Here is a 12662-nt window from a genome sequence, read left to right on the forward strand (position 1 = left end):
AAGAAAAGATTTGGCAAAACACGTTCTTGAAATGTTTTGATTTCACTAAACCTGCCCCTTTACCAAAAGAAAAAAAAAAAAAGAAAAAAATTGGTGAAAGAAACTTTCACTGAGCTCAGAATACAGATGGTGTTTGGGCTATGCAGCTTACATTAAATGAAAAAAAATCTTTAAACTGTAGTTCAGGTCATGGCTTAGTCTACATGTCTGTCAGTCTCCTTTTAACTCCTGCCATGTTTCTCAGATTCATAAGAATGGACTTTTCCATTCAAAGCCCAGCACAAATTCTACTGAAGGTACAGGTTTTCAAATGCAAACTGGACTCATATCCACCCCTAGCATGTCTCTTTTAATCTATGTGAAGTGGCTCATTGGGACCATACAACAAATCTTTACATAGAAAATTGCACACAACCCATAAAACCATAATTGACAATTAATGTTGTGATGGCACAGGCTAGTATATCCTATAAGAGCAGATTTTTCTGTTGAAAGATTATTAGGAAAAAAAACCAAAAAACAAAAAACAAAAAACCAAACAAATAAACTGCAGACTGAAAGATTACAATACATAGCACTAAAGAATTGTTTTTCAGTTCATGAGAAAACCAAATAAAATGCATTATGAGCTCCTTAGGAAAACACATTATATACACTCATATGTACACTAAAAGCTACATAAAACAAGCTCTCTCCAGTGTGTCACGCATTGGAAACACTTCCAATTTCTCTTATAGTTTCATGCAATTTGTTTCTTATAAACTATTCTTCCCTCATGAAAGAGATGTTGTATTGCTAAACTGTTTAGCTTAGCAATGACAATAAGCCATAGACAACATCTAGTAAGTATACAAAGCAGATTCAATATTTTTGCATCCAAAATATAAAATTTTGGTGGAATGCACACCTAGCCTTTTTTTCACATGAATCACCTTCTTGAACCTCACTTTTCTTTCTCAGTGATACTGTCTCATTGCTTTTCATCAGAAGTACAATTGTTTCTTTTTGTTACACACTCAAACTCCATGCACTGCCTGGTAGGTTATTTGCTTATCTACATGGCCTAAGTAAACTATTCCAAGCATGTCAAAAGATCATCAAGAAGCTATTGACAATGCTAACTATTTTTTTTTGTTTGCTCCAGCTCTTTGGACTAGGTTGGAATGCTAATCCTTTCCTCGGCTGACACTGCACATGGAGGGGGTTGACCAAAGGTGGAAACATGGCACGTAGCAAATGGCAATGGCACAAGCACATAAAAAAGATAAAGCCAGGACTGTCAGAAAGAAGGTGGCAGAAAGCTTTTACTTCAGATTTTCATGAGTAGGCAGACTTAGGTGTGTACATATTAGGCTCCAGACTGGTTTTGGCACCTATTAGCAAAAAGGCCTAGTGACTCTAAGGTATTTTTGGGGAACTTCTCAATCACTTAGAAGCAACTGCAGTATTATTCAGTGAATAAACCTATGAGGCCTGATGAGATGCATTCCAGAGTCCTGAGAGAACTGGCTGATGTAGCTCCTCAAGTCACTCTCCATGATAAGTCACAGTAGTCAGGGGAAAACACAGGCGACTGGAAAAGAGGAAAAATTGTACCCATAGAAGGGGGGGCCTACCAGCCTGTCAGCATCCCCTCTGGGCCTGCAAAGACCATGAAACAGATTCTCCTAAAAGCTGTTTTAAGGCACATGAAGGGCAGGGAAAAGATTTGGGACAGCCATTACAGCTTCACCAAGGGCAAGACCTGCCTTAGTAGCCTAGAGGCTTTCTGTGCTGGAGGGACTGCATCAGCAGATAAGAGTTAGAGACATCATTTATCTGGACTCCTGTAAAGCCTTTGACATGGTTGCCCACAACATCCTTCTCTACACATTGGAGAGAGATGGATTTGGTGAGTGGATGGTTAGATCAATAAGAAAGTTGTATCCTTAAGTGCCAGTCTGAGAAACATAATGCAGAAATTTGAGCCTTTCATTCTCATTTCATGAGAACCAGTGGCTTGATAATTTCTCTAAACTGCACAGCTAGCAGAGAAATTAACCCTCTTGTTAATAATTTTTTAAAATTTTCCAACATTTAACTGAAAATAAAAGTTTAATTTAGTATTTTGACCAATTCTGTGCTAGATAGTAATTTAGTGAGTTTCACTGTATATTTAAGATCTCTGGGGCAAAAAAAACCAAAGTTTTGGTAAGACTTTGCAGTTGGTATGATGATGTATAATAAATATTTTAACTACATTTTTCAGCCACCACTTTTTTATTTCTTTTTTGAAAGGAACTATAGATGGAAAAAATAAGGAAAAGTTGCATTCCAGTTTGTGATCATGCATTTTCATAAGGTGTTTTTAATTTATTGATGTGGCAATCCTTCTATTCGCCTTCCATTGTCTTCTCATCCCTTAAGTTAAATTATTTGTCCTGGTATGTTGAAATTTGGAGAAACCTTTGTGAAAGAGAAAATGCATATATTACTAAAGAAGAGTTGCTTCAGTTTGCACAAGTACTAATTTTAAAATTTAATAAGAGAGAATGAAACTTATGGCTAAGCTCTGATTTTATCAGACCTAGTGGTCTAACCCTATGTATCAGCAGTGATGACTTCCAATTTCACTATCAAAATACTTGTTTACAGAAAAGCCAAGGTTTAGCATAATTGACCACAGTATTTACAGTGAGGTGAGGTGAATGTTTATGTTTAATTTGAGAAACTCATGGTAGCTTTCTTGGCAACATAGGTATCTTAAGCCTTTAATCTCCAACAAGAATGTTTTCAACAGACTAACCTATAAATGGTGGGGCTTAAGAGCCCTTGTGTCTGTTTATAGGCCCAGAACCACACAGTTCTTGCCATGCAAGTCCGTGTGCCCAGGGGAAGTGTCAGCCTGGTGTCAGAGGAAGGCAAAGGTTGCAAAACAGGCTTCCTTCAGAGGCAGAGGCAGAGCATGTTTACCTTCCCCTGTCAGTCATGTAGGCATTCCCACAGGTGATTTTGAGCAGTATTTAGCAATTTTCATTTCCATACCAAGCTAAGGCCATTTAAAAATGGTAGCCTAGAGAAGCTGGCATCCTTCAACTGGGAGAGTTATCAGCCCTTCATACCCCAAATTCTCAGTTGCTTTCATCAGCTGAGGAGTTTGTTTTTTGCTCATACAAAAAAGTGAAATTTTCCTGCCCTGTTATGCCTTGTAGGTAGGAATAACCACACAGAATATGTCGGATAATAGACTAATGTTTGCACCCAATGACCTAAGAGATTTTCCAGTGATTCTATGATTTTTTTTTATTTTTATTTTTTGACTGATTATAACACCATAGAATGGTTTGAGTTGGAAAGGTCCTCAAAAACCATCTAGCTGCAACCGTGTTGCTGTAGCTGTGCCATGGGCACAGACACCTTGCTCTAGACCAGCTTGCTCAAAGCCTCATGCAATGGCCTTGAATACTTATACAGATTTGCTTTGAAATTCAGAGCTTGAATAAGAGGCAGTTTCTGCAGTTTCTTTTTCATTTGGCCTGACTGCTTCAGTACTGATATTCTTGGTTGCCTGATAGGAAATGATTACAAAATCCTCACTGTAAGTTGGGATTTACTTCATGTCTTATGTCCTATCTTCTGTGTGCTAATAATTAAAAGCCTGTGGCATTTTGGCAATATGTGTAAGGCTGAACAACAAAAAACAGTGTTTGACTCTTTATTTCCAAACAATACATGTCTATGAATAACCATGCATGTCTCTCTAAATTTAATCTTTTGCTATTTATTAATCATATAATATGGTCCTCAACATTGTCTACAGCTAATGAAAAAATAATTCTACTTTATTAAATGAATTAAATGTATTTATTAAATTACTCTAAATGTGCTTTTACAAAATAAAAGCCAGACAAAATCTGTGGCATTCTACAAGCAAAGTTCTGCTCACTTGAGACTCAAGAATGAGAAGCCAGTCAGTGCAGATTATGCAATTGGTTCAGGTGAAAGTATTCTTCTAATTTCTTGTACTCTTAAACTAAAAGAAAGTACTTGATGACTCTCTGAGCTGAATCATGCAAAGATTCCTGTAACCCCAAAGTTTCTTCTTAACTTTCAAGAACCCCAGTCAGACATCAGCTCCATTAAACTCCGTTTATAGAGGCATCATGACCCAGAAAAATAAGCCATATTCAGAAATCTTCAGATTTAGGTCTCAAAGTGGAATGACTGTTTTTGGGGTGGGTGGGAGGTGGGGGAAGGAAATTTGTCCATATTCAAATGGGAAAAATAGTATAATATCCCTTTCCACTGTGATTATAAATAACAAAGCTTCTAATAACTACCAGCAAAGTGAAAGGCCACTGAATATTATTTTCTTGTTTCCTCTTTACTAAAATGCTCACAGAATCTCAGCCATTTAGAGATGAAGTGTAGCACTGAAGACCTGCAGCCTTGAGCAAGTAGCCTTCAGACCCTACCATATTTAGTGTAAAACCTCTGCACGAAGCACAGGAGCACAACCCTGACAAGGGGGTTTGAAATCCTTTCAGAATGCAGGCGTAAAAGCTCACTGCAACACCTCATCATTTCAAGGTGAGCTAAGTAAACTGCCTTCTGTCAGAAGGTTTGCTGTAACTCAGTGTCAAAGGTTTGTTTTGGTTTATTTGCCTGTCTGTGCAGGTTGCTAGTTTTTTACCAGGAAATGGGTATGCAGGCCATGGAGAGAGAAAGCTGTTCACAGCTGTTCCCTCAGCCCAGTGTGGCTGGACAATAGAGCAGACCCCACGACTGCAGAGGGTCCCCATCTGGTGGGTTATACAGACCCATCTCTCAAGCACCATGACCATCTGGCCCCCAGACCTGCAAAAACCACCCCTTCCAGTGTGAGGGGCTGGCACCAAGATCTGGGGGAAATACAAAAAGAAACTTCTTTCTCAGGGCCTTGGGTGAGACCCTGAAATGATACAAGCAAGGCTAAGATTCACTGATTTCAATCTGCTTTGGAGTGCTAACATTGGCACTGCTCTGAGAGGAAAGAAATTTTATTTCATGTTTGGGGAAATGCAATCTATGTTTCTTCATTGTGAGAGTACTTCATTTTAAAATAAACAGATCAGAATGGTTTGAGAAATAAGGTGAGAACATGCTTTCTCAATAAATAAACAGAGCAGTGGGGATATAACTTGATGTGACTTTTCCTAATGGAATGCGATTTTGACTTTAAGCAGCAAATTGGGCTTGTCAGATGATAAAGGTTAGCCTTGCTGTTAAATATTATCACTCTTTTGGCTAACGTTAAATATATCTGCTGGATAAAACAAACCATACAAGATGGATAAGAAAAAGCCCTGAGAATATTCTCAAGGTATCTTTTGTAGGAACCTGAATGCTACCAAGCACTCCACTAAAGAGCCAGTCTTTGTGGCAACACTAAATCCTCCTGAGGGTTTGTGAATCTTGTGAATCTTAAATTAAGTTGTTTTATCAGGAAAGAGACTGAACCTTTTCCATGTCAGTATTTTAAGAAACAGTTCTGAGAGTATTTCCAAACACACCTTTCAACAGATGAGTCACTAAGTACACCAGAGGTTGGTTCCTGCAGAACAAAAGGGGAGCTGTGACATTTTAACTAAGTTTTACTTCTTGCTTGGGCTAAACCCATGCCTGACCACAAAACACATTCACATCCAGCATGCAAATTTTCTTTCTCACCATGATTCCAACCAATATAAATTATAGTTGTTTACATCAAGTTTCCACTCTTTTGAACACTGAGCTTCTCTGGACTTGGCTAGCAGAGAGCCCACAATGTAACCAATAATCTTCATTCCCTAAGCTGTACTGACATCATCCTGGCTACAAAAAACAAGGAAGTAAGCTAATCAGAGATCTTCTGATTTATATTCTGTAATGAATACAAAGGGGCAGAAACCAAGGTCTTTTAAATGGAAACTGTCAGCAAAAAAGAAAACAGAAGAGAATTATTTTGGGAGGTAGCCAAGAAAGAGCAAAAGGGTCGTGGGGGAAGAGGGGATACCAGAAAATGAAGGAATGATCTGAGAAATAATACGTACTGCTGCAATACTGCTCCACCTGGTAATGTTGTGAGCTCAAAATACCATGTCAGTCAGACTTGAGAAAGTAATCACAAAAGAGTGTAAATAACTTATTTTTGATTATGGGTTTGAATTTTGTAACATTTTGTTTTGGTCCCAAGTACACTTGGAAAATTACAGAAAATATTAATCAAATTTAAAAAAAAAAAAAATAGTAGCTTTATGTTGAAGAAGACTTTTCTATCTATTGGGCATTCTTTTTTAATATCTGTAAATATATTTATGAACCATTTTTAAGTTCTGAAGGCAGACTCTTATCTGCTTTCAAAATTGTAGCTTTTTTTTTGGTTTGGTTTGGTTTTGCTTTTATATTTTTAGAAAAACAATTCAGTTGAATCACTTTGAAAGCTCATCTCAACGTACTGGTGCTGTCATTTTTTCTCCATAAAAGGGTCACATCCATACTCATTAAGGGTAGAATTTACCTAAAGGAAAATTGAAATCCTTTGTTTCTAACATAGGTTGAAATTCTGAACTCAGGAAAAGTCCCACTGTGGCTTTGGCACAGAGCTGAGGGCAGATACACAGCCCAGGAATCTTCTTCCACCAGGACACTTCACTGCTCCTCACACCTCTCTTCAGGGATCCTGCTGGGCCGTAACCTTTCCCTGCTGAAGAGCAAACCTTGAAGAGGTATGGTGTACTGTGGCTGGAGTTACCCTTCCTTTACTGTGAAGGGAGATATTAATCCTGAAGAGACACATCTCTGTGTGACCAGAAGTGTGTCTGAGGGGGATGAAGTGGGAGACATAAACTTGTTCTTGTCACTGACACAGAAATTTCACTGGCAAGAGAATCACAGCATGGGTCAGGCAGCACGAGACCACAGTGGATCATCTGATCCAACTCCTGTCCTCAAGCAGGGTGATCCTAGAGCACACAGCCCAGGATTGTGTCCAGGTAGTTCTTGGATATCTCCAGTGAGAGAGACTTCACATCCACTTTGGGCAACTTATTCCAGTGCTTGGTCACCCAAGACGTCCTGACTCATGTTCAGGTGGAACTTCCTGTGCATCAGTTTCTGCCCATTGCCTCTTGTCCTGTTGCTGGGCACCACTGAGCAGAAACTGGCTCTGTCCTGTCAACATCACCCTTCAGATACTGACAGACACTGATGAGTCCCCTCTCAGTCACCTCTTCTCAAGGCTGAACAGACCCAGCTCCCTCAGCCTTTCCTGAGGCATCTATAATCAGATAGATCCAGGATTTAGTATTCTACAAAACCATTTTAACTTGATAAAATAAAATAAAAAAAAACTGGTTCTTTTTGATCCTGATGCCATCTGCAAGATTTGTCTCCTGATGCAGATCCTCAGCTGCGCTAGCTGACCTGCCCTGAAGTCTCCTGTCCCTTTCCTTCATGTCCTTAATAAAGAGGAGAAAAACAGCTCTGCTATTCTTCCATAGAGATACTCCTTTCACAGTGATGCATCCCAAGATGAAAACAGTGGATCAAACACCATAATTTTCTTTTTAGGTGGTTGATACAGGTCTCAACTGGCCCTTTTGTCAGACTTTTTCTTTGTTACCTTACCTTTGGCATGACACAGAAGGACCAACACAAACCAAGCACCTTAATACCCCCTTTGAGAACAACGTATTTTTCAGCAAGGTGAGCAGGTTTACCAGGGGTAAGACCAATTCTGCTGAGCCTTCTCATGCCAGCATTTGGGTTGAGCTGCTGGAGGAAGACTGGTATGCCCAAGGGTCAAGACTGGCAAGCCTTACTCCTGTGGCTATAACTGCAAGGATTGCCTTCTCTGACTGCATGTGCTGCTAGTGAAAGGAAGAATGGAGTGTACACGTCCTTATACATATCACATACACTTTTGGCATTGAATCTGAGAATGAGGGTCCTGGAGGGAACTGCTAGTACAGGAGTACTGAGAACACTACTTTCAAAGGAAAAGGGAAAGGGAAGGGGAAAGGAAGAAAAATGTGAGCTAAATGTGTTGGGGGAAGACACAGAAATATAATTTTTTTTTTTTTTTTAATCACATTTGGGCCAGAAAACTGTGGCACCAAGTGTTCAACCCCATTGGAAATACAGTATTAAGAAAACCAGCTGATCCAACAAAAAAAGAGCGAAACAGCTATTGTAGGGGGTTTTAATGTATTTCGCTTTGGCCTGAAATCAATAATCATTTGGAAAGGAGGATTATTTCTTACCTGGCTGATAAGGCAGCTCTGCAAACAGCTGTAACAGATGAAGGGCTAAGCATTTGCAACACGCTATGGCAGACATAAACTTACACGTAATCATAGATGACCAACAACTGGAAATACAGTTTCTGCCCAAGCCAGCAATAATGGTGCATTGTAGTAGAGAAACTGACTGGACAGCAAAGCTGGATGTGCAGTAATGCTGCAAAGTGTTAAATGGCTCGTTTTTATAATAGTTCCACCCACAGGAGTTACTGATTTAAGCCTGATAATAACCCTCTTTCACACTTGTGCTGTGTTGCAGTGAGTGCATGGTACGCTCCAGGAAATGCAATCATTGCTAAGATACCCACACACTATCTGCCAAGAAGATATGTGACCTGACTCCCAAAATTGCAAGAAAATTCAAAGTGTTGATTTGAGAACTGTAGTAAACCATTGCACATTCATAAGAAACTGTTAATTGCATCATGTTTCTGAAACTGTTTTACACATTTTACTGATGGAAACATTTGTTTAGGTTTTATAGGCAGTCGGTCTTCAATTCTTATTTCCTGGCATTCCTCAGTACCATACTTGATGTTTATGTCTCTTCAATGTCATTTTAAAAAGTCTCAGGCTCAGCTGCTTACAGTGAGTAGGAAAAAAATGCACCTCATAGTACTGCCTTTCATGAAATACACAGGCCAGTCAAGCGGTGACTGATACTAGCTCAAATGTGCTATGAGAGAAGTAGCTTCCTGACTTATTCTCTAACACAAAGACAGAAGTAAAACCAGTGAACACTAGGAATTTGAATTATTAGTTTAATATACCCTTTATAACCTCTATAGATCAAACAAATCACCTAACAAAGCTTTCCTCATTATTCATTTATTTGTCACAAGCAAAATTTTCTTGCAGGCAAAGCCTTTCTACCTTTCTCTAAAGTTGGTTTAATTCATCTGTATAGGAGAAACAGAAATCTTATTCAGAAGTCTTTAAATATCTTTCCATTTGCATGACCTCTTTATTGCCTTCAAATTTCTTGAGTACTGTAATCTGCAGGTACGGTTATGTTAGACTTGTGAGAGCTCCAAACACAGTCATGGAAAATTTCTTCTGTGCTGTCACTGACACACTTGCTGCTGTTCCTGGGATGCTGTGCACAGAGGGCTTCTTGCTCAGCTCACATTTACAGGCACCCTTTCATGTACTGTAAAACCCTCTGCACTGCACTGAGTGCAGCTATTCCAGACATCTAGGATTTAAAGGCATTTTTACTTTTTACTTAGAGGAAAGATTAAAAGAGCTGCCAAATAAAAATACACAAATGAAGAAAACAACAGTCTATTTCTAATAAATAACATCTGGGCAGAGCTGCATTATAGAATTTTAATATTAAAATTTCAGTATTTGCAGCACGTCTTGAATGACATCAGTCAGACCTCTCTCCTCAATCTTTTGAAAAATACAACAAAGCTGTCATAAAGCAACATCTTTATGCTAGTTATGGCACTGCTGATTTGCAGCTGATGGAACTTTTCTGTATTACATCAAATCAGACAATGAACTCAGAACGTGAGCTTGCAACATTGCGTTATGAGTGGAAGAACTCCACTCTGAATAGTCAGAAAGAGGTAAGTAGATTCCAGAAACATTTGCTGTGCTGCTGATTGGTCAAAAGAATAGGTTGGCTGTGATGGGATGTACCAAGGCTGAGATCATCTCTATTTTTCTGATCCCACACATCAGCCTTATCCATTATTACTGAACTTGTGTTCTTTGAGCTTCATCTCTTTCTGTCCAGTTTGACATCTTGCTCTTGTCAGTTGGAGATTTCACTGAACATCAGTATTAGTCTTGTGTATTGCTGGCAACCTTCATTCCATATCAATAGATCATAAATGTGATGATCTACCCAGCTGAAATCTTCAAGGTCTGAACAGTTGGGTGCTTCAGTACTGCAGTACTTAGAACTTGCAAACATGTAAAATTTTTATTGCATTTTTCAAGCTGGACTTGCACCAGCTTTTGCTTTGTAAACAAAACTAAAAATGCTATAGCATTAGTCCTTCTTCCCAAGTTGTTTCTTCAGGGAATTTTCGAATTTACAGCCTCTGTGTATTCCTTTCCTCTTTGGTGCAGGTAAGATAATTCTTTTCCCAATCCATTTAATTGATATCTCAATTGTACCAACAATTCTTTTGTGCCACTCAGAAATTATGCCAGTGCAGGAAATATGGTTCTATCTGATTTTGCTTCATTTATGTGGAAATTAATCTCAGCAATCTTCCTTTTTTTAAATATCATATTACCCCATTCTTCCATGTTACTTATTCTACAGCCTGGTGGCACCATGTTCAGTAGCCTCATCTTCAGATAGCCACCTTAAAATTTCATATTATTAATTTTTATACTGGAGCAGAGATAAGAATCATATAGGATGAGATAATTTACTTTCTTTGAATCTCAGCTGACTCTATCCTGAAGCCAAATGCTGATAGAAGGCCTTTACACTTTCTGCTTTTTCCTTTATGTCTCATTTTACTTGTTTGCTTCTTGTTCACATAGGCCTCATAAAAGATGATTATTTTTAAGAGCAATCTGAGACACTTCAGTAGTATGTTCTCAGTGGGGATCAGTGACATCTGAGTAATTCCTTCCAGCTTTGGCTGACATGACAGGGATATGACTGGCAGAGAATTAATGCTGTTGTGAGATAAGTAAATTGTTAGATAAGTAAAAAAAAAAAAAAAAAAAGAAGATGGTCTCTTTTTGGATTGGAAATTGAAATGTCTGTAGTTCTGTCAAAAAAAACCACCAAACAGACAGCCTCATAAGTTCCATTCCACAAGCAAAAATGTGTGCATATCTTATCCTGAATGATTTAGATGAACAGCTGATTTGCTAGTATGTGTTTCTCTTACATCACTGCATTGCAATTCTAATAAATGTTCCCTCATCTTTCTCTTGCATCTTATCCCTTACATCAGTCCTGAGGTACAGGAGGTTCCTGCTAAGTGACTTCTCAATATACAGGTTTTCCGTCCCTACCACCAATTATTTATGAGTGATTTCTGTTTTTTTTCCTTTACATTTAATTCTCATTAATTTTAATTAGATTCAGACTAAGCTCAAACCCTTTAGCACAATTTATAAGAAAAAGGAAAAAAAAACATAGCGTGCTTGCCAGATGAATTTTCCCAGAGCTCTCCCAGCTCTAATTTACACTACAGACACACCAGGATGTGGTTGGAAGAAGCCCTGCGTTTCCTGCTTGTGCATGCTTTGGATGCATGACCTCAAGATGTCAAAAAGTCAGTGGGTCATGGGGACAAGTCCGGCTTTGTGGGTTATGCTTTCTGGCTTGAAGATATGAAGCACGTAAACAACTTTTGAAGATACAAGATTTACTTTTAACCATTCAAGAAGCCACTGGGTTTGCTTTTCTGCTCTGAAAAAGACATTTTTCAGCTCAAAACTTTTCAATTTCTTCAGCTTTTCATTATGCAAATATAAAAACAGGGAAAGTGTGTCATGAAATGACATACTGAAATCCAGAAAAAGAATTTATCAGCATTTAATTTTTTAAGAATATGCTTGGCTGGTGAACACCCCCCATGGCTAGTTTTTTAGCTTTGTCCTTCCTTTTCATTATGCACCATGAAAAAGTGATTTCTGTTCAGTCTCTAAAATGTATTGAGCCGTGTGGGGGTAAGGAACCTTGATCAGATTTAATCTTGGTGGCCTGCCATCCGGATTGAAACAGCAATCTTAATAGGTTGCAGGTGCAGCTAAACTGCATCTTTAATGTGGTGGAAGAGACCCTCAGGGGCTCCTAAAAGTTTCCTAGGAAAATCCTCCATCACATTAAAGCACTGAGATGATTTCCTTGCTTTGTGGAATCAGGTTTTCAGTGACTAAAGATGTCTCACAGCAGTACTTCTGGAAATCAGAGTCCTTTGTGCTTATCAATGACTTGACAAAATATCTCATATACAGTTTCTCTGCAGCTGTTGGAATCAAAGAATTGTTTCAGTTGGAAAAGACCTTCAAGATCATCTAGTCCAATAATTATGCAGAGGCATTTCCATAGAGGCATGTCTGCAGTCCAATGAAATAAATACACACTCTCCTGCACCTCAGGATGTAAGCAATAAGATGTGAGAGAAAGATGAGGGAACATTTATTAGAATTGCAAGGCAGTGATGTAAGATTAACAAACACTAGCAAATGAGTTGATCATCTTCACAGTTCAGGATATGATAAGCACATGTTCTTGCTTGCAGAATGGGACTTACGAGAGTGTCTTATTTTGACAGGACTATAGACATCTCCCTATGTAAATGTTCAATGAACCAGGACATTTCTGTCTTTCCCTGGCCTGCCTTAAAAATTATATCATACTGAAATATGACTCCAAAA

The 12662-nt window shown here is 38.6% G+C and overlaps 2 long non-coding RNA genes across 2 annotated transcripts in view; both read right to left on the minus strand.

The window, feature by feature from the left end:
- Positions 1–3183: 3183 nt before the first annotated feature.
- Positions 3184–8478, minus strand: LOC147654782 (uncharacterized). The gene is made up of 2 exons (XR_015283117.1): positions 8262–8478; positions 3184–7276 (listed from the first exon to the last, which is right to left on the minus strand). It is a non-coding gene; the product is annotated as an uncharacterized LOC147654782 (long non-coding RNA).
- A 569-nt stretch (positions 8479–9047) lies between these two features.
- LOC111927164 (uncharacterized) overlaps positions 9048–12662 on the minus strand; it is a 74506-nt gene continuing 70891 nt past the window's right edge. Inside the window, exon 6 of the long non-coding RNA XR_015283116.1 lies at positions 9048–10946. This is a non-coding gene — a long non-coding RNA (uncharacterized LOC111927164). The remainder of the gene's footprint in view (positions 10947–12662) is intronic.

This window comes from Cyanistes caeruleus, chromosome 2 (assembly GCF_971803275.1).
Source record: "Cyanistes caeruleus chromosome 2, bCyaCae1.hap1.1, whole genome shotgun sequence".
Lineage (NCBI taxonomy): Eukaryota > Metazoa > Chordata > Aves > Passeriformes > Paridae > Cyanistes > Cyanistes caeruleus.